Source organism: Cricetulus griseus, chromosome 2 (genome assembly GCF_003668045.3).
Source record: "Cricetulus griseus strain 17A/GY chromosome 2, alternate assembly CriGri-PICRH-1.0, whole genome shotgun sequence".
Classification (NCBI taxonomy): domain Eukaryota; kingdom Metazoa; phylum Chordata; class Mammalia; order Rodentia; family Cricetidae; genus Cricetulus; species Cricetulus griseus.
The window spans coordinates 319,492,752-319,515,922 of record NC_048595.1 but is presented as its reverse complement, the minus strand read 5'-3'; the positions used below and the strand labels follow the sequence as shown (position 1 = coordinate 319,515,922).

Sequence of the window (23,171 nt, the reverse complement as noted above, 5' to 3'; positions counted from 1 at the left end):
CCATCCATGAGAAGAGGAAAGACATCAGAGTATTGGAACTGTTTGCATCTACCAGAAGGGAACCTTGGTCCCATACACACCAGGAGAGGAAGAGACTCCTGCTACACCCACCAGAAGAAAGGATGAGAAGACGACAATGTAAAAGCACATTCAACAACAGAAAACCCAATATGACACCACCAAAGATTAGGAATCATACACTAGCAAGACCTGAACATCACAATGCAGATGAAGCAGAAGAGAATGACCTTAAAAACATCTTCAGGAAAATGATAGAGGACCTCAAAGAGGATAAGAGAAAATACCTTAAAGAAATGGAAGAAAAAGCAAACCAAAAAAATACAAGATATCAACAAATCTCTCAAGGAAACAGTTCAAGACATAAAAACTGAAATAGAGACAATAAAGAAAGCACAATCTGAGGGAATGCTGGAAGTAGAAAACTGGGTAAACAATGCAAGCATAACCAACAGAATACAAGATATGGAAGAGAGAATCTCAGGAGTTGAAGACACACTATCGGAAATAGAGCCAACAACCAAAGAAATCTTAAGTCCAACAAATCCCTAACACAAAATTTCCAGGAAATATGGGATACCATGAAAAGACCAAACCTAAGAATAATAGGTATAGAAGAAGGTGAAGAAATCCAACTCAAAGGCGCAGAAAACATATTCAACAAAATTATAGAAGAAAAATTTCCCAACCTAAACAAAAACATGCCAATGAAAATACAAGAAGCCTGCAGAACACCAAGTAGACTGAACCAAAAAAAAAGTCTCCTCAACACATAATAATCAAAACACCAAACCTACAGAATAAAGAGAAAATATTAAGAGCAGCAAAGAGAAAAGGTCAAGTAACATATAAAGGCAAAATTATCAGAATTACAGCTGATGTTTCCATGGAAACTCGGAAAGCCAAAAGGTCCTGGATAGACATTCTATCTACACTAAGAGACCATGGATGCCAGCCCAGACTACTATACCCAGCAAAGCTTTCAATCAATAGAGATGGAGAAAACAAGATATTCCATGACAAAACTAGATTCAAACAATACATATCCACCAATCCGGCCATACAGAAAGTTCTGGAACCCAAGGAAGTTAACTACAACCAGAAAAATATAGGCAATAGATAATCCCACTTTACCAATAGCCAAAAGGAAAAATGTTACGATAAATCTTTCTGCCAACAGCCGCCTGAGCCCCACTCATGTGATTTACACCGGCTGCCCGCCTGAGTTAGGGCCCAAATTAATACTGTAGATTGCTTTTGGCAAGACTGCCGTTTTTACTATGTTGATCCTACTTATCCAAGAGCATGGGAGATCTTTCCATTTTCTGGTATCTTCTTTAATTTCTTTATTTAGAGAGTCAAAATTCTTACAGTACAGGTCTTTTACTTTTTTGGTTAGTGTTACCCTAAGGTATTTTTGGCACAAGAATACACAGGTAGACCAACGGAATAGAGTTGAAAACCCTGATATTATCCCACATACCAATGAACACCTGATTTTTGACAAACAATCCATATTTATATGCTGGAACAAAGACAACATCTTCAACAAATGGTGCTGGCATAACTGCATGCAGACATGTAGAAGACTACAGATAGACCCAAGCCAATCGCCATGCACAAAACTTAAGTCAAAAAGGATCAAAGAACTCAACATAAACCTAGACACACTAACCCTATTAGAAGACAAAGTGGGAAATACCCTTGAATTAATTGGTACATGAGACTGCTTCCTGGACTTTACACCAGTAGCACAGACACTGAGATCAACAATTAATAAATGGGACCTCCTGAAACTGAGAAGTGTCTGTAAGGCAAAGGACACAGTCAGCAAGACAAAATGACAGCCCAAAAAATGGGAAAAGATATTCACAAACCACACATCTGACAGAGGGCTAATCTCCAAAATATACAAAGAACTTAAGAAGCTAGTCTTCAAAACACCAAACAATCCAATTAAAAATTGGGGTACAGAACTAAATAGAAAATTCTCAATAGAGGAATCTAAAATGGCTGAAAGACACATGAGAAAGAGTTCAACATCCTTAGCCATCAGAAAAATGCAAATCAAAACAACTCTGAGATACCATCTTACTCCTGTCAGAATGACCAAAATCAAAAACACCAATAATAACTTATGCTGGAGAGGATGTGGAGAAAGGGGAACACTCCTCCACTGCTGGTGGGAGTGCCAACTCATACAGCCACTTTTGAAATCAGTAGAGGGACTCCTCAAGAAAATGGGAATCAGTCTACCACAAGATCCCGCAATTCCACTCTTAGGTATATACCCAAAAGAAGCACATTCATACAACAAGGACATCTGTTCAACGATGTTCTTAGCAGCACTATTTGTAATAGCCAGAAACTGGAAGCAGCCTAGATGCCCCTCAACTGAAGAATGGATAGAGAAAATGTGGTACATTTACACAATGGAGTACTCCTCAGTAGGAAAAAAAACAATGGAATCTTGAAATTTGCAGGAAAATGGATGGAACTAGAAGAAAACATTCTGAGCAAGGTAACCCAATCACAAAAAGACAAACATGGTATGTACTCACTCATATGTGTATTTTAGACATAGAGTAAAGGATTACCAGCCTCCAATCCACATTGCCAGAGAAGCTAGTAAGCAAGGAGGATCCTAAGAGAGACATACATGTTCCCCTAGAGAAGGAGAAAGGGTTAAGATCTCCTGAGCAAATTGGGAGCACAGGAAGAGGGGAGAGGGTGCTAGGAAAATGAGAAGGGAAGAAGAGGAGGGATGTGAACGACATGAGGGTACAGAAAGGTTGAGTCAGGGGAAAAATAGAAGAAAACAAGAATGGAGATACCATATTAGAGGGAGACAGTTTTGGTTTACAGAGAAATCAGGCACTATGGATAGGTCTGGAGATCTACAAAGATGACACCAGCTAACAATCTAAGCAACAGAAGAGAGGCTACCTTAAATGACCTCCCCAAATAATGAGATTGATGACTAACTTATATGCCATCCTAGAGCCCTATCCAGCAGACAACCACAACTAATCACTGAACTGAACTGGAATCTAGTTGCAGAGAAGGACAAGTGAAGACCAAAGGCGTCCAGACTAGGCTGGTGAAACCCACATAAACAGCTGACCTGAACATCGGGGAGCTCTTGGTCCCCAGATTGATAGCTGGGGTACCAGCATGGGACTGATCCAGACCCCAGGAACATGAGTTTCAGTGAGGAAACCTTGGAAATTTACGGGACCTCCTGTAGTAGTTCAGTACTTATCCCTAGCATAGTTGTGGATTTTGGGAGCCCATTCCACATAGAGGAATACTCCCTGAGCCAAGACACATGGGGGTGGGCCTAGGCCCTATCCTAAAGTATAAGATAGATTCTGATGACACCCTATGGAAGGCCTCACCATCCAGGGGGAGCAGAAAGGATATGTGATAGGTAGGGTTTCAGTTTGGGGGGTGGTAGGGGAGGATGGGAGGGAGAGGGAACTGGGATTGTCATGTAAAACAATCTTATTTCTAATTCAAATAAAATATCTGCAAAAAAACCCTCTGGGAAAAAAAAGAAAGTGACATCATCAAGACTTAACCTATCTTCAAATTTTGAGTTTCCAGTGGAGTACTTTTATCATTACCTGGGATTCATGTGACAACATAACCACCTACAGCTCCTGCCCTAAAATATCATGACTAAACTAGTGTCAAGGTAGACATCAACTTAACTGGTTAAAGTCACAGGCCTTGCCTCATTGATTTCTGTACTCAGAGAATATAATACTCCAATAGCTAAACCTCAAACACAAACCCATCACTGCTTCCTGGGGATAAAATCAATCTCATCCAAACTACATGAACATAGAATCATGGAGGAGGGTGGAGGATAGATACTAAAGCCATTGAAACTAGCTCTCTCAAAAGACCTCTCTGTTTTTCTGTGATTAAGCTACATCTCTTCTTTAAGTCTCTGAGATCTGAAAAATCAAACCTAATGACTGTCACTGAAACTGAACAGCATTGGAGCAGAGGAGGAGGAGAGGAAGAAAAGAAGGAGGAGGAAGAGGGGGAGGACAAGAAGGAGGAGGATAAAGAGAAGGAGAAGAATGGGTAGGAGGAGGAGGAGGAGAAGTTACTGTAGCCTTCTTCGTCATTGTTCATTGTCTTGTTTCTCTGTCTTCTGAATTCACCTTATCTATCACAGTCAATCTTTACAACCTCAGGCCCAGAGGTAACCTTGCCAGGCATCCCACTCTGCTATGACCATCCCCTCCTCTTTGTCAGTGGTTATCATATGTTCTATTTGTCAGTTTATGCTGTACCACTCTGTTTCATGCCCTACGTGGTTTTTAATTTTTTTAACTTTGGTGATTCTATGTGTGTTGAGATAATTTTCAGCCATTATCCTTTCTTCTCCTCTTTGCCCTCCCTCTATGCCTCTTATTCCCGACAAGTCCCTTTCCTGCTTCTGTGTCTTTGCTTCAATTGAGCTTTTCTGACTCACTCAGTTTAATTTGGGTTGCTTTCATGAGCATGGGCAGCTTACAACTGGCTATACCACTGGAAAAAAATGACTCCTTCTCAGCAGCCATTAACTGCCAATAGTACCTCAGGGAGTGGGTAGGGCCTCTGGAGCCTCTCCCAACCCATGATGGAATGTTAACAGCCCTCTTCTTCAGGAGGTCTTAGCCAGGTAACCACAGGTGATATGAATTCATGGGTAAAGAAGCCACATCATATTGAAAAGACAGTATCTCATAGTACTCTCCTGCATCCTCCAGTGCTGGGGAATATCCTTTATACTGTGTGAATATATGTCACTGTGGTTGATTTAATAAAGAAGCTGACTTGCCAATAGGCAGGAGAGCCAGACTAGGAGAATGCTGGGAGGAATATGGTGGAGTCTAGAGTCACCAGCCAGACACAGAGGAAGCAGGAGATGAACATGCTATGCTAATAAAGGTACCACCAAGTGGCAAAGTGTAAATAAAAACTATGGGTTAAATATAAGAGCTAGTTAGTAATAAGCCTGAGCATTTGTAATTAATATAAGCCTCAGTGTGTTTATTTAAGAGTGGCTGAGAGACAGCAATGCTCCACTTATACTCCAATTCTTACATTTCCTTCCATACTTTCATCTCCAATATCCCCTGACCCTCTTTTCAATATTTATGTAAAAATAGTGAAGTCAATTCTATATATGAGTCTTGTCTCCCCAGGTAGTCTATAGCATTCACAGTAAAAGGAAGGCAAGGAGATGGCTCAGTGGGTAAAGCATGTGGTGTTTAGCATGAAGTTCAGATGTACATGTTCTTCAGTACCCATGTAAAACATGGACATGATAGCACATGTCTGAAATACTACTACTTCTATGACAAGATGAGAAACAAAGATAAGAGAATCACAGGAAAGCTAAGCTGGCATACACAGCAGTGAATAATAAGAGACCCCCATCTCAAATGAGATAGAAGTCAAGGACTGACACCTGAGGTTATCAAAGGCACACTATGGCATGCATACACACACACACACACACACACACACACACACACACACACACACACACACACACACACCTTTTTTAATTTTTTATTTGAATTACAAACATATCAATTCCGTTCCCTCTCCCTCCCCTCCTCCCCTTCCCCTCCCAACTAACACCCTACCTATCCCATATCCTTTCTGCTCCCCAGGGAGGGTGAGGCCTTCTATAGGGGATCTTCAGAATCTGTCATATCCTTTGGGATAGGGCCTAGGCCCATCCTGCACACACACCTTTTAAACTGTAAATAAACATTGATTTCAAGAGCTGGAGAGAGTGGTTAAGAGCACTTGCTGCTCTTCCACAAGACCCAAGTCTAGTTCCCAGCATCCTCATTAGCAGCTCACAGTCACCTGCAACAGCTCCAGAAGAACTGGCACCCTTTTCTGAATTCTACACTGTACCTATGTGCACAAACCCAACCTCAGATACATATGTATTACATGTAATTTTAAAACATAAAAACATAAATAAACACAGATTAATCAATCAGACATAAAATCACCCCAGTCCACAGTCTCTGTCTCTCTCCTTTTCAGTCCCTTCCATAGGATGTGCTGTGGTTGACTATCACTAGCTTCTAAAAGCTAATTGTTAAATAATGACAAACTCTTCAAGACATTTGCTAAATCACTGGTATCTTGAAAATGGCCAAAGTGGGAATATCTACACTACAGAAGTTGACAAACATTTCTCCATGCTCATATCCTGCATATATCTGCTGTTTTAGATTTCACACATCCCCACATGCCAATCCCATCAGAGCCTGTGTGTTAGGAAGCAAAATAAGCTGAGGTAAGTTACAACCAACAAGGATCCAAAGCCCAAAACAAGAAGTAATGGGGATTGCAATATGGTTCAGTAGGCAAAAGCACTTGCCACCAAGACTGATGACCTGAGTCTGATCTCGGTACCAACATGATGGAAAGAAAGAACTGACTATTACAAGTTGTTTTCTCACTTACACTCACGTTGTGTCATGTACATACACATACACACCTACACATACAAAATTATAAAAAAAGGACCCACATGCATGTATGAGAAACAGCCTCAGGTGCTAAGACTTGATTGAATAGGTACACCAAATTTCATGTGTTAGAAATTTCCTCCCATGAGTTATATGTTGATAGTATTTGAGAGCTGGGACCTTTGGGAGGACTCTAGATTAACTCATTTATGGGTTAATGGGTTATATCATAATGAGAATATCTTTATTATAAAAATGTACTCTCTGGTTTGCTTGTTGTCCACATTTGTGGCATCCTCCTCTATGACATGAGGCAGCAGGAAGCCCTCTCCTGAGGCCGAACTTGCCAGTGCTATGTTCTTGGACTTCCCAGCCTCCAAAACCATGAGTTAAGTAAACTTCTAGTCTTCACAAACCACCTACTAGAGTGACTAAATATGAAATGTCCCTCCATGGACTCACATATATGAACACATAACACATGGTCCCCTGCTGGTGGTGCTGAATAGAAAGATGGTGGACCCTTCGGGAAGCAGAGCCTTCCTGGAGAGAGTGGGTCACTGAAGGTGGACCTTGAGGCTTCCTAGCCCTACCCCATTCCTTGTTCACGGCCTTGCTTAATCAGTTTGGATGCAAAGTGACCAGCCAGCCTTCTGCTCCCACTCCCAACCTTCCCTGCCTACTGTCACGTCTTTTCATCCATAACAAACTTTATCCCTCTGGCACTGTAATCCAAATGAAGCCCTTTCTTCCTTTAATTGCTTTTTTCAAGACATTTTATCATAGCAACAAGAACATAAGACACTCAGTATCAGGTGATCAACAGAAATGAAGTAGGACAGTGGGGAGAGGCCAGAGGCATTTCTTGATTGACAGGGTCTTCTTGGTTAATGTCCAGGAAAGGTCTTTGATGATCAGATGATCCAGGCCTCCAGACTGTGGTGTGGCTTTAATTCCAAGCCGGTGTCTGCAGGCTCTCCTTCCTGTTATTGCTTGGCATCTTTTGATCTTACTGCAGGCAGTTTTTATTCCCAAGCTGCACATGTGGAACATGACTCTGGTGGCTCTGTGTCAGCCTAGACTGTCTTTATACTTCCTTCATTTGAGGTATAGATTGTTCTCAAAATAAATCTATCCCTTTGTCAAATCTTTGTTCAGTAATCTGAGACCTCACCATGTTTCTATACACTCTATCATCTCCCTTTAAATATGGAATCTTATCAGAGCCCTATGAAAAGTACAAGACAAAGGCCTGAAATATAGCTCAGTTGGTAGTGTTTGCCTATCACGCATGAGGCCCTGAGTTTAAACCCCAGCATCCCATAAAATATGGCATGGTGGCCCACTTGTGAAATCCCAGCACTTAAGGAGGTAGAGGCAGGAAGGTCAGAAGTTCAAGGTCACCCTCAGCCACATAGTAAGTTGGAGGTTAATTTGTAGTACCTGAAACCTTGTCTCAAAACAAAAACAAAACAAATAAAGGCAGATATTGAGACCATTTGACAGGTATGGAGATAGACACCCAGACATTTACTTAGGCTCCAATAAGAACTTAATGGCAAAGCAAAGACTGGAACTCAGCACTCTAGATGCCTCATTCATTATTCATACACTCAGTGATATTTAGTGATTGCTTTAATGGATGTTAGTTCTTAGCTAATAAAATATCACTTGGCTTTATTATAGCAGTCTGATTCCTAACTGCTGAGAAAAAAATACATACATACATACATACATACATACATACATACATACATACATACCAAACATACATACATACCAAACATATTCCATAAATATATATAACTATTATGTGTCAGTGGAAGAAAGAAACTTGGTCCTTGACCCTGTGCAAAAGGAACTACAACTCCTCTCACAGAGCTTGTGAGTATTCCACATCCAGAAAACCTGCTCTGGTATCCACAGGTAAACAGAAGCATCAGCAGGCAAGAAAGCTGTGGCAGTGCCAGGCTCCGGCTAAATCCTGAGCCTGAACAAATATCCAAGGTGTTCTTAGAGTAGTGTGGCTATCAGCAATAGAAAGCAATTCTGACAACCCCAGGAAAAAAATGCTTGGGGGATGTAGGATAACCTAGGGAATCAAAGCATGCTGTGAGACCAGACTTTGAACCATGGCAAGTCCTGGATATGGAAAACAGGTATTCTTGCCACACACCTAAACATTTTCTTTTTTTTTCTCCATTTATTTAAATTAGAAACAAGATTGTTTTACATGTCAATCCCAGTTCCTTCTCCTTCCCCTCCTCCTCTGCCCCCCACTAATACCCTACCTATCACATACCATTTCTGGTCCCCAGAGAGAATGAGGTCTTCCATGGGGGAGTTCTTCGGAGTCTGTCATATCCTTTGGGATAGGGCCTAGGCCCTCCCCCATGTGTCTAGGCTGAGGGAGTATCCCTTAATGTGAAATGGGCTCCCAAAGTCCATTCCTAGGCTAGGGACAGGTGCTGATCTACTACAAGAGGCCCCATAGATTTCCAAGGCCTCCTCACTGACACCCACATTCATGGTGTCTGGATCAGTTCCATGCTGGTTTCCCAGTGATCAGTCTGGGGGCCAAGAGCTCCCCCTTGCTCAGGTCAGCTGTTTCTGTGTGTTTCACCAGCTTGGTCTGGACCCCTTTGCTCATCACTCTTCCTTCTCTGCAACTGGATTCCAGTTCAGTTCAGTGTTTAGCGTGGGTATCTGCTTCTACTTTCATCATCTGCTGGATGAAGGCTATAGGATGGTATATAAGTCATTCATCAATCTCATTATCAGGGGAGGGCATTTAAGGTAGCCTCTCCACTGTTGCTTAGTTAGTTGGTGTCACCCTTGTAAATCTCTGGACATTTCCCTAGTGCCTGATTTCTCTTTAAACCTATACTGGCTCCCTCTCTGATGATATCTCTTATTTTTCTCTCTTCTATTATTCCCCCTACACAACCTTCCTGCTCTCTTATGTCCTCCTCACCCCTCCTCTTCTCCCCTTCTCATTCTCCTAGCTCTCTCTCCCCTCCCCCTTGTCCCTTTCCTCTTTGACAGGGGACCATGTATGTCTCTCTGAGAGTCCTCCTTGTTGCCTAGCTTCTCTAGTGGTGTGGATTGTAGGCTGGTAATCCTTTGCTCTATGTGTAAAATCCATATATGAGTGAGTGTAATGTTTGTCTTTTTGTAATTGAGTTACCTCACTCAGAATGGTTTCTTCTAGTTCCATCCATTTGCCTGCGAATTTCAAGATTCCATTGCTTTTTTTTTTTTCTGCTGAGTAGTACTCCATTGCGTAAATGTGCCACATTTTCTCTATCCATTCTTCAGTTGAGAGGCATCTAGGTTGCTTCCAGGTTCTGGTTATTACAAATAGTGCTGCTAAGAACATCGTTGAACAGATGTCCTTGTTGTATGAATGTGCTTCTTTTGGGTATATACCTAAGAGTGGAATTGCTGGATCTTGTGGTAGACTGATTCCCATTTTCCTGAGGAATCACCATACTGATTTCCAAAGTGGCTGTATGAGTTGGCACTCCCACCAGCAGTGGAGGAGTGTTCCCCTTTCTCCACATCCTCTCCAGCATAAGTTATTATTGGTGTTTTTGATTTTGGTCATTCTGACAGGAATAAGATGGTATCTCAGAGTTGTTTTGATTTGCATTTTTCTGATGGCTAAGGATGTTGAACACTTTCTTATGTGTCTTTCAGCCATTTTAGATTCCTCTATTGAGAATTTTCTATTTAGTTCTGTACCCCACTTTTTAATCGGATTATTTGGTGTTTTGGAGACTAGCTTCTTGAGTTCTTTGTATATTGAAAATCAGCCCTCTGTCAGATGTGTGGTTTGTGAATATCTTTTCCCATTCTGTGGGCTGCTGTTTTGTCTTGCTGACTGTGTCCTTTGCCTTAGTAGCTTCTCAGTTTCAGGAGGTCCCATTTATTAATTGTCGATCTCAGTGTCTGTGCTACAACACCTAAACATTTTCAATGATGATTTCACAGAACCTATGACAAAATCCCAGGGCACCAGCTCTTGTGTATTCCCACAAGGAAAAGAAATGATCAGGTCTATAGCAAACTTTGGATGTTGCTGATCTAGGTGAGAACCCAGTACCACTCATGGTAAGAGCCATTAACATCTGTATGTTCTTTAGACCCCACAGACGGTAGTCAGCAAACAGAATCTTCTAAAAGGTCTCACTGAGGTAGGCTACACAATTGACTTTCTTAATCTTACAGCTTTAAAAAAATTAAGTGTCTTTACCAAATTCTCTTTCCTTTTTTCTTAAAAGACTTCAATCCAGTTAGCATCCACAAAGCTACAAAAAAAAAATGTACAAGTATTTTCAAAGTCTTTGCATCTTGGCCAGATCAATGTGATAAGCACCTGTTGATCAGATCTCCTTTTTCTCTCAATAACCTTTTCGCCACACTCCAGCCACAGTGATCCTTGCTATTTACATCAACGAGGCTAGAGAGATCACTCAGTAATCAAGACTATGTACTGCTCTTGCAGAAGACCCAAGTTTGGTTCCCTGCACCCACACCAGGCAGCCCACAACCTCTTATAATTCCAGCTTCAGGGTGCGGTTAACCTCTGCAGGCACCTGCACTTATGTGCACATACCCATACATAGACCCACATACATACTATTAAAAATAAAGTAAATCATGCACACATGTTATAGTGGTTCTTTTCGTCCTGCCACCGCTCTCAGCCCCAAATGAACACACACAGAGAGACATATTAACTATGAAACTGTTGGCCCATGGCTTAGGCTTCTTATTGGCTAGCTCTGTCTTAATTATTAACCCATTTCTATTCATTTAAGTATTTCCATGTGGTTTTATCTTACTGGAGAATGCCTTGCATGTCCTCTCTTTCCGGGCTCTACATGACAACTTCGTCTGCCTACGTTTCCCAAAATTCTCTTCATCTCCTAGCCCGGCATATACTTCCTGCATGGCCAATCAGCCAATCAGTGTTTTATTCATCATCCAATAAGATAAACATATATACTGAAGGACAACCCCCATCACACCACATACACACACACACAAATACACACACACTAAAATACATCAGTCTGGTGTTTGAAGCCTTCCTAAATAAATGTTTCTGTGATCTAACCATTAGATCTTTCTTCTACCTCTCCTGCTGTCTTCCAACCAGTTTCCCACAGTCAATGAACTCCAACAACACTAGACTCCTTTATGGACTTCCACAGGCAGACATTACAACTTAATGACAGACCCTTACCTTAGGAACTTCGCACATGCTGCCTGGGGCACACTTCCCTAGATATCCAAATGGCTCTGTCCCTCTCCAACAGAGGCCTTTCTACCTGCACAAGTTAAACTGCATGTCTTAAGGCTCTCTGATGTCTTATGAAAAACTTAGTCCAAACACAGACTCTGTAGAGGGTAGACAGAGACAATATTGACAATTAGCTCAAGATGAGGCAAAGTCATCTGAACTACTGGTTGTCAAGGCATTTACCAATATTTATAATTTATATATTTATTCACTTGTTCATAGACAAATTTCTCCTATAATGCTGTGCCTGGACACCAAGGCCTCTGTTTCATTCATTTCTGTATTTCAGAACTTAATACAGTGCCAAGTGCATCATAGGCCTTCACTATACACTGCCCAATGACTGAATGGACAAATGAGCCCTTGTTACCTACTTAGCAATGTGTTTAGTGGTGTGTGTGTGTGTGTGTGTGTGTGTGTTTTAAACATTTAAAAATTATACAACTCCAAATTGGATGGAATTGATCACAGGTCTTATAGATGATTAATCTGAGTTGCCACTATTAAGCACCTGGATTTAGATAAAGGAGAGAGAACCATGGCTATCTTGAAACTGATACTTTAGAAAGATGAGATTTGTGTTGGGATTCAAAGGGTAGGTGGATTTTAAAGGAGAAAGAGGAAGAAGAAAGTCTTCTCAAGTTGTTAGACATACAAATCAATGGCAATCTCATCCCTAAGCTTTTGTCTCTCTACAGAGCCTCCTGGCAGTTCAACTTGGGGTGTACTGGGTTTGAAATGACTGTACGATGCTTTACCTGTACTGGGAAATTTGAACTTGGAGTTTGACTTGGGATCTAGAAGTGAAAACCTCCCATAGAAAGTTAACACTTGCCACAAACACTAACAAGTCATAGCTTCCTTAGGCCTTAGCCTATAACCTTACAGCTTAGTGCTTTCAGTAGATGGTAACATTCACAATGAGAACCCACACATTCTATTTCAAGCTCAACTGAGAAGCCACACTGCAAGAGTGGGTGTATATCCAGGCTGTTCCTTGAGGAATGAATACCCAGTCTCCTCCAGGAGGGGACCAGCTGACCTGGCATGTCAGACAGTTCTGGTTTATTCCTATGCTCCATAATAGTTATTAATCATACCTCATTCACTCTCCAAATCACGCCAGTTCAAATGACAGATTAGTCAGTCTATAATTCCCCAAATGACAAACTGCCCAAATAGCCAATTTCTTTAATGACCCATTCCCCCAGATGACCAATTTACGTAATGTCATTATGCCCCTTAACTTTTCTACTTTAGTCAGTTTTTATTTTACTTTCATAACACAACTTTTAAAAATGTTTAAATGGTGGCTAGGGATATAGTCCAGTCATTAAAGAGCTTGTCATGCTAGCACAAGGACCTGAGTTCAACCTGAAGAACTCACACACAAAAAAAAAGCTAGAAGTGGTGGTGACACCAGTGCTGGGGGGTAGAAACAGACCGACTCCTGGAACAGGCTGAATAGACAGTCTAGCCTATGGTGCCATCTCTAAGCCAGGAGGAGCTCCTGTCTCAAAAAACAATATGCATAGTCTTAAGAAACAACATCCAAAGTTTCCCTTTGGTCTCCACACATACACACACCACCCACTCACTCATGTATACACACAAAAAGAAACAACAAAAAAGTAGGAACTAGAAAAATGGTTCAGCAGTTTAGAGCCCTGGCTTCTCTTCCAGAGAAGCCCAGTTCAATTCCTAGCACCCACATGGGCAGGGGATCTGACACCCTCACACAGACATGCATGCATGCAAAACACCAATGCACACGAAATAAAATATTTTTTAAAAGTCTCCCAGCTCTCTAGCGTTTGAGATAGATGCTTAAGCCTCACTCAACCTCCAGCCCTGCCATGACCCAATCCCTGCCACTCTTCATACCTTCTCCAAGTAGTACCACCTACTGCCTCTACAGCACCCAATCCCTGTTACCCAAAGACCATCCATAGAACCCCATGAGCTGTCCACAGACTTCTAAGAATATAGAACAGGAACATAACTCAACAGAAAGTTTGCTACTGTGTCAGTAGTTGTGCCCAGCCCAAGCTGAACTAGGACTACTTCTATAACCCACTCACACATCAACACCGACTGAGTGACCCTAAGACCAAACTCAAGTACCATCCAGCTGGTCCAAAATGGAACAAATTGGTGCAAAAGTAAACAGAGATCCAAATACCCAACAATAAAGAAACACCACCATTGGCATACCACCAGATACACAGTTCCCATCATATACATGCAAGCATGAATAACCAGGACAATATGGCCCATCCAAAAATTAGTAGTCTTTTAGTAATGTTCCCTAAGAAAATCATCTTAGATGGTAGATAAGACAATGAATTCAAATAGCAATTATAAAGGAACACAAAGAAGAAATGAAAAATGCCAGAAGGAAGATAATAAACATATGAATTAAATAAAGAAAAATCAAGACATGAAAATAGCATTTAACAAAAAATATGAAAGTAACTATGGTGGCTTGAATGAAAATGATCGAATTTGCCTACTTGATCCCCAATTGCTGCAACTGTTTAGGAAAGATTAGGAACCATGGCCTTGTTGGAGGAGGTATGACATGTGAGGGGGATGTTGAGGTTTCAAAAGCCTACACCATTTCCAGTTAACTTGCTTACTCTATCTATCTATCTATCTATCTATCTATCTATCTATCTATCTATCTATCTATCTTTCACCTTGTGGATCAGATATAAGCTTCTAGATACTGTTCTAACTCTACACCTTCTTGCTACCATGTTCCTCGCCATGATGGCCATGGACTCTAGAACCATGAACCTCAAATTAAATGCTTCTTTTATAAGTCGCCTTGGTCATGGTGTTTCTCCACAGCAATAGAAAAGTAACAAAGACAGTAACCAACAACTTTATGACTGGATTTTAGACTCTCTCCAGCAAATGGAATTCATGCCTGGCACCATTAACAGGGCTAAGAACCCATGGCTGTAGGTCATTTTCCCTATATCCTGCTTAATGAATATAATACTAAATCACCTCCTAAGTATTGATCTTTATACCCATAGATCTGTGCATCTCTCAGTCCTCCTAAGGGAAGCTTCTCTTTGTAGTAGATGGCAACTAACACAGAGACCCACAACTGGCCAATGTGCAGACAGTAACACACTGCAGAGTGCTCATCCATATCAGGTCATTCTCTCCCATGATTAGGGTATCAAGGTTGTAAGATCCAGAGAGAGTAGTTGATTACAGTGAGAAGATGTTTTCTGGACATGACAGAAAAGTCACACACACAAGCTCAAAGTAGTTGTGACTGAATGTACAAGACCTGTGCAAGACCAAGCCATACAAAATGCCAGCATGGTTAGGAAGAAGGTCACAAAGTTCTATTGCTAGCTGAGCTACTGTAGGCAGTTGATGGCTGACTGGAAAAGGTGTAGCCCCTGAAGTGCTACTCATGCCCCAGTAGACACTCCTACACCCACACACATCCTGGGAGCACTCAATAGACTCAGTGGGTTCAAAAAACAGAACACATGAAATTGGAATGGAAGAGTGGTAGGATGAATTAGAAGGGAGGGAATAGGGAATGAGTTTGATCAAAATGCATTATATGCACATATGAAATTCCCAAACAATAAAACAATTAAAAAATAAGTAAATAAAAATAAAACTTTTAGAAAAGAAATTTAAACCTCTCTGTTTTTCTCTCTGTTGTTGCCTCAAATTCTCCCTCCTCTGCCTCTAATTCTATCCCTCATCATCCCAGTAACAGTGGGGAGCAGGACATAGAAAAACTAAATGTGTTCTCATGAATATATTCTCCTCATGAATATACCATTTTATGAATATATTCTTTAAAAATGGTGTCTTCTTGCATATATCCCTAAATGTGAAGAGTTCATATGAATTTATTTCCCTTTTGAATGATAATAACAAATATATAACACATATATGTACATATTTCTAACATATCTCCCTGTTTGAGTATGTACTTTGTAAATATATTTTTACCTCAGTCCTCGGGACCCTCTCTCTGCCTCTCAGTTTCCCTTGTTTCCTGTTCCCCAGACTATTAAACCTGACTAGGAAAAATATCTGTCAAAAAGCCCTCAAAATACTAATAAGAAATAAAAATGAAAACCAAAACTAAGTAATACAGATGACATGAATTAGGTTTGGTGAATTAGTCTTTCAATGAATTGGACCATAAAATGAATCCACTCTCTGGGAATTGGCTTTCAACTAACTGAAATTTAGAAAAGAGGAGAAGATGGGGGAGGTCCTTCTATGTATATGATTGTCTTATTGGTTGATAAATAAAGTACTTTGGCCAATAGGAAAACAAGATAGGTGGGACTAGGAGTCAAGGGGGATTCTGGGAAAGGTAGGAGAAAGCACAAAGTCACCATGTGAGCCCAGGAAAACAGGATGTTTGATGCTGGCATCAGATAAGTCTTATAAAATATATAGATTTATGATAATTAAGACTGAGCTAACAGATGAGAAATCCTAGTCATTGGCCAAGCAGCATTGCACCTAATATAAATCTCTGTGTGTTATTTGGGACCTTAACGTGGCAGTGGGTAGAACTTGGGCAGCCTGGCGGAAAGTGCCCATGTGGCGGCAGTGCTCTAGTGGCTTGTCAGAAAGACTTATTGTCACAGACCTTATCTATTGCCTTCCTAACCAGCTCATTTAAAATGGGACTTCTATTACCCATATCACCAAAACTCTCTAACCAATAGACTTATTTCTTCCACAGTTTTATCAAAATCAAAAATACTTATATTTGCTCATTACTGTCCACTATTCCCACTTAGATTATCCCCATGGGGGCCAGGTCACCTAGTTCTGCTCACCAGGTTTACTGGGCCCTATCACCATCCCCAAGAATAAGCAGGTACTCAATAAATATCTGTTGAATAAGTAGTCAAGAATGAATGACTGAATGAGCTTCTAGGTTCAAAAAAAAGAAAAACTGCATAGTAATCATTACCTCAGTTCAAACTAACATCGTTCCAAACTACATGACCTTTCTACTGCAAAAATAAACAGGTTAGCAAAAGAAAATTTAATAGGGTATAAAAGGAATAATTTTCAAGAAATAAGCAATTATAAACTAATTTTTAATCAGACTGAACCAGTTTGAGCACCTCAGATGAGAAAGCACTGAAGAAAACTTTATCCCAGATGTTACAGCATCGCCCGTTTATACAGCAGTACTTGAGAGCAGATGGCATTGAGTCAGGATTTTACAAAGACTTTAATGGCTCTTCTGTCAGCCCTTGGGCCATCATTTGCATAGGAAGCAGATATTGCTGGACTGCCAATGGTGACTGCCTATTACCCACTTGGACATGACCTCATCTTCGTGTCTCCATTTTCCATTCTTACCACGTACAGTCATAACCTTCTGGGAAATTCTGTGCACAAAACACAAAATGAAAGCAAGACCAGATCAGTCTAAGCACTGTGTTAATTATGATTTGACTGACAAGTATCCTCATTCAAAATTCATCTCTAATCAGTCTAACACATTGGAGTGAGTGTGATGTAGCTTCCCTTTCACCCATTTAATATCTCAAGTCAAAAGTTTACAGCAGTTGCATCAGAGCAATTATATGAAGGGAAACCATTTTTAAAGATACATATAATTTTATTGTGGATCTGACCTGATTATGAATTAAGTTTGTAGGTTCATCTCACCTCTTGAGATACTTACAATCACTATGGGAGAGACCAGAGACATTTCACAATGAAAGAATAACCTCTTCCCCATTTGGAAACAAATCATGAAGTCCTCACAAGCATGCTAGCACTTTATTTACACTCAATTTACCTGGGGCCTAGTGAAGGGGAGTATGTTCTTTATTTATCTGCCATTTCCAATCATTGAGACCTAAAGAGCTCAATTCCTCAGGAAAAGGCAGGAGATAAGGGGGCTGTGGAGTGGTGCATTCATTACGCATTCTGGGAGCAAGAGTTCAACAGGCAGAACCAGAATCTCAGAAGGTCCTGCTTTCTTCCTCTCTCCAGAACTTCAGAATTCCCCAACCCAAAGTTCCAGGAATCAAGTCCCATCATTTTTGCAGCTTTCAAATATGTAATGGTCCAAGCCAAGCCCTTAAGCATTAGCATATTCTTCCTTTGATTCTGGAGTGAGGGGAACAGGTGAATTACAAACATTTGAATAAAGCCTCCTATGTCACAGCATTGATGTTCAGATGGTTGCTGAGGGTACTGGTGTTTGGGTTTGTTTTGGTTTTTGGTTTTTGTTTTGTTTTTGAAACAGGGTTTCTCTTTTTTTTTTTTTTCCGAGACAGGGTTTCTCTGTGTAGCTTTGGAGCCTATCCTGGCACTCACTCTGGAGACCAGGCTGGCCTGGAACTCACAGAGATCCGCCTGCGTCTGCCTCCCGAGTGCTGGAATTAAAGGCGTGCTCCACCAATGCCCAGCCAGGGTTTCTCTTTATACCCCAGATTGGCCTTATACTCAAACCAACCCTCCTGCCTCAGCCACAAGCACTTCGTAAACCTAAATGCTGGGATTACAAACAAGAGCCACTATATTCAGTGAAATGCTGTTTTGACAGTGTAGTTCAAAATCCAGTAAAAAACAGAACTGGAGAGATGGCTCCATAGTTAAGAGCACTTGTCCCTCTTCCAGAAGATCCAGGTTCAATTCTCAGCACCCACACAGTGCCTCACAACATCTGGAACTGCAATTTGAGGGAATTCAATGCCTCTTCTGTCTTCGAAAGGCACTAGGCACACATATGGTACAGAGACATATACGCAGGCAAAACACACACACACATAATATAAAAACAAAATTTTAAGAACATTAAAAGTTGGCTAGGTATGTTTTAGAGAGTTGAAGAATAAAATAGAATATATCTGTATGTACTACTCATGATAATTTCTGTTTCACTTATGCAAGTATATGTATATAGGATCTAATATAAAGATATCATTAGCTAACACACATATAATTCTTACAATGTGCCAGGGACTGCCAAGTACTTTCACATGCATTAACACATTCTATCTCCATGGTCATTCCATGAGGTAAAACTACTTTCACACCAGTTTTATAGTTGGAAGAACTGACACACAAAAAGCTTATGCAGTGTACCTAAGACTATCCAGCTAGCAAACAGCAGAGAGAGGATTCAGCTATACTCTATCCTCTTAATTACTAAACTATCCTGTTTTCTAAATATATTTCTTACACTGGGCTTTATATTTATGAAAAGTTTGGTGAATATAAATTTAAGAGGATTATGTATAACATATATCTTATGTTAGTTCCAATTTCAAATATTCAAATAGTGGTCACTCCACCAGACTATATGAGGTAATGTTTGACTCAAAAGATGTAGTCCCAATGTCAAATATTCTAGTGTCACTAATGCCACCACCCTTGCCTCCAACCATAAACTAGAGATCTCCTGCCTTGATCATCTGTCCCTGGAATGGTGTCATTTTTTACATGGAGTAATCTCAAACCCACAGTGCCAAAGTTAATAAAAAATATATTTGCTTATATTCTGGAAAAGCCATTACGCCATTAGCAATGAAATCTAAAGCTTTTGAGAGACTTAGTCTTTGGAGGGGGTGGAGTAGCTATAGAATTACATCACAAAATAGCCATTGCAGAGTTTATTTTCCTTATCCTGGTTTACAAAGAACTGTGCTAACTACAAGGAGATCCCATAATTCAGTGAAAATATCCTTGAACTTCATAATATCTGACTTTCACCCTGCCATTGTTATATAAACCGGGACAAATCGTTTATTAACAACAACTTACATTAGTTGGGATTTTATGAGTTCACATTCATGGTTTTTAGGTCCAACAACTACTCTCTGAGGAAGGTACAGGAGACTATCAGACAGACAAACACCACACGATTCTGCCCTCTGCTTGCCTCCCTTCTCTCCTGTCCATACACTTCCCTCTCCCCAACAAGGAGAAGCAACCATGCAGGTCAGAGCTGAGAGCAACCAATCGCTGGTGAAAGGTGACAACCATAACTTCACTCTTTCACACTTTCTAGTCGCTCTCGGGCAAGCCCTCTGAAACTCCTCCATCCTCATTGCGCATACCCTGCATCCCACTGCACACCCTCTCCACTCACTTGGGCCCGCTGCACAGCTCTGAGCTTTACGGCCCCCCCCCCCCCGGCTTCTCTGGGATGCATTCCTCCTAACAGATGAGTCTCCCTCCTTCTTCAGAAGATTAAGCTAGAGACATCTCATCCAAACATATATAGAGACATAGGGATGGATCCCTTAGTTGATGTCCTACCAACCTTCCCTGACCCTGGTCAAGCCCTAACCAGTGACTGAACGTGCACAATACCCGAACCTCTGTTTCAACAAGATCAGCAACGTCAATCATATCTACCCTCCAGCTCCTTACAAGACCAAGCCTGTTGCATGCAGCTGGAACTACACCTTTGCTTGGGTTTTTCACCTTCCCTATTTTCTTCCTCCACTGTTGTGCAGGTTTCCCCTAAGGGCCTTTCCTTAATAAATCACTCGAAACTCTCTCCTAACAACCACCTCTAGAAGTCTGACCTGAACTCTCCCCCCCCCCTGTACCCTCCATTGCAGGCCTAACCCTTTTGAAAAGGCCGATCTCATCAATTTTCTCTCTAATACATTTAGCACATTCTTCACATGAACTGGGTTAGGGCAGGGACCACTCTACACCTATGGTGGCCATCTTAAATCCAAAGATGAGAAGATAAGTGCCTTGTGTAAGCTCTCTGGACTTGGGTGGACTCTCGGCTTCCACCACTGGCATTCTTTGTGGGAGTCAGTATTCACTGGTCAGCCACTGATACAGCAGGGCTTTGATATCCATTTAGTTACCATTGTCAAACAGCCCTTTCTGCTGGAAAATTAAAATGAAGGTTGGTAAATAGTTACAGGTATTTCTGGTTACCAGCCCTGTGACTATCATGGACACAACAAAGATCACAGCTATAGTACAGGCTTTCAGACAAAGTCATCCCATCCATGTAGCTTAAAGGCCAGAAGAGACCTTTGAGTTTTATCTCCTGCTACTCAGATAAAGGTATTAGCCTTAGGTTACTGTAACATTTATCTTGGAGAAATCAATTAATAAAGAGAAAGATTTATCTTGGATCACAGCTTTGAAAGTTTCAACTATCATTTGGTCTGCTGTTTGGGGGCCTAGATAAAGCAACACTTCATAGTGGGGCATAGATGGAAGCCATAGCTCAGCATCCGGGAGACAAGGAAAGGAATAAGAAAGGGCTGTGTCCAATACCGCCTTCAAGTACATGCTCCCAATAATGTGATATCCTCCAACTAGGCCCCACCTCCTGAAGTTCCACCATCTCCCAATAGCACCATGGTTTGGAGATCGAGCCCTTAACACATGAGTCCTTTGGCACATTTCAGATCTAAACTATAGCAGCAATGAAGCCAAAACCAGTCACTTCCCCAGGGTCACAGAAGTGACAGTAAATCTTTCTCTGAAATCTCAGTCCGTTGACTTGATGTGGGGATGTTGACCACAGAACCAGCTCACAGGCTGAGCAGAGAGAAGTAAAGAGTTCACCACTGTCATTTCAAATCTGACCTCTGAGGGTCTCTGATTATCTCCGGACTTACTGGTTGCAATTGATTGGTTTGACCTTCTTGATCTCTCACCCACGGAGAAAAACAGTATGAACTTTCACCATGTGTCTGAAGGAAAACTAATCAATACAGTGAATTCCTTAAGACACTCTCTGTGTCACACCACACTTACACCCAGACCTAGCCTAGTGTCTGCCACACCTGAAACAATCAGATCACATTTTAGTTGATTCACTGAATCAAAAACTCATATCACACTCAGCTATGACTGCAAAGACTCATTTTATGTATGATGTTACCAAAAGATAATGAAATATGCAAGCGAATGTTCATAAGTACATGTATATACTAAGCATACTTTTATATTAATTCATGTTATTTATATATGCCTAATTCAATATATATGAAATTAGCTCATAAAGAATAATTTAGCCAGCAATAAAATGTAAAATTTGAAATTTAAGAAATAGATAACAGGCTCTCTTGCAGTGCTAGCCTTGTCCCTGAGGCATGATGGTGAAGATCAGAGTGAATAGATTTGGCCATACCTGGCACCTGATTACCAGGGTTTCCTTCATGTGTAGCAACATGGATGTTTTTACCATCAATGGCCCCTTCATTGACCTCAACTACATGGTCTACATGGTCCAGTATAACTCTACCCATGGCAAGTTCAATGGAACAGTCAAGGCTGAGAATAGGAAGCTTGTCATCAGCAGAAAGGCCATCACTATCTTCTAGGAGTGAGATGCTGCCAACATCAAATGGGGCAATGCTGCTGCTGGGTGTGTTGTGGAATCTACTGGCATCTTCACCACCATGGAGAAGGCTGGAGCCCACTTGAAGGGTGGGGCCAAAAGGGTCATCATCTCTGCCCCTTCTGTGGATGCCCCATGTGTATGATGGGTATGAACCATAAGTATGACAACTCACTCAAGATTGTCAGCAATGCTTCCTACACCACCAACTGCTTAGGCCCTCTGGACAACATCATCGATGGCAACTTCAGCATTGTGGAAGGACTCATGATGACAGGCCATGCCATCATTGACACCCAGATGACTGTGGATGACCCCTCTGGGAAGCTGTGGAGCTTCCCAGATCATCTCTCCTACAACACTGCTGCTGCCAAGGTTGTAGGCAAGGTTATCCCTGAGCTGAATGGAAGCTCACAGACATGGCCTTCTGTGTTTCTACTCCCAATGTGTCTGTCATGGATCTGACATGCTGCCAGGAGAAATCTGCCAAGTATGAAGACATCAAGAAGGTGGTGAAGCAGGCATCTGAGAGCCCACAAAAGGGCATTCTGGGCTATACTGAGGACCAGGTTGTCTCCTATGACTTTAACAGTGATGCCCACTCTTCCACCTTGGATGCTGGGGCTGGCATTGCTATCAATGACAATGAATATGGCTACAGCAACAGGGTGGTAGCCATCATGGCCTACCTGGCCCCCAAGGAGTAAGGAGCCCTGAACCCCCACCCCAGCAAGGACACAAGAGCAAGAAAGAGGTCCTCAGCTGCTGAGGAGTCCCTGTTCTAACTTAGTCCCCAACACGGAGCAACACCCTCACAGCACCATCCAGACCCCCAGAAGATATGGAAGGACTCAAGCATCCCTACTCTCTTGAATACCATCAATAAATTCTACTGCACACCCCCCAAAAAAGAAAGAAAGAAAATTGATTACATGCTAAAAATTTAAGGACTCGCTTCATAGATACTCTTTCTATTCCATTTCACGTACCTCAC

General features: G+C 41.4%; 1 pseudogene; it reads left to right on the top strand.

Annotated features, from left to right (window-relative positions):
• Positions 1 to 21,929: 21,929 nt before the first annotated feature.
• On the top strand, positions 21,930 to 22,884 carry LOC100771409 (annotated as a pseudogene).
• The last annotated feature ends 287 nt before the right edge of the window (positions 22,885 to 23,171 follow it).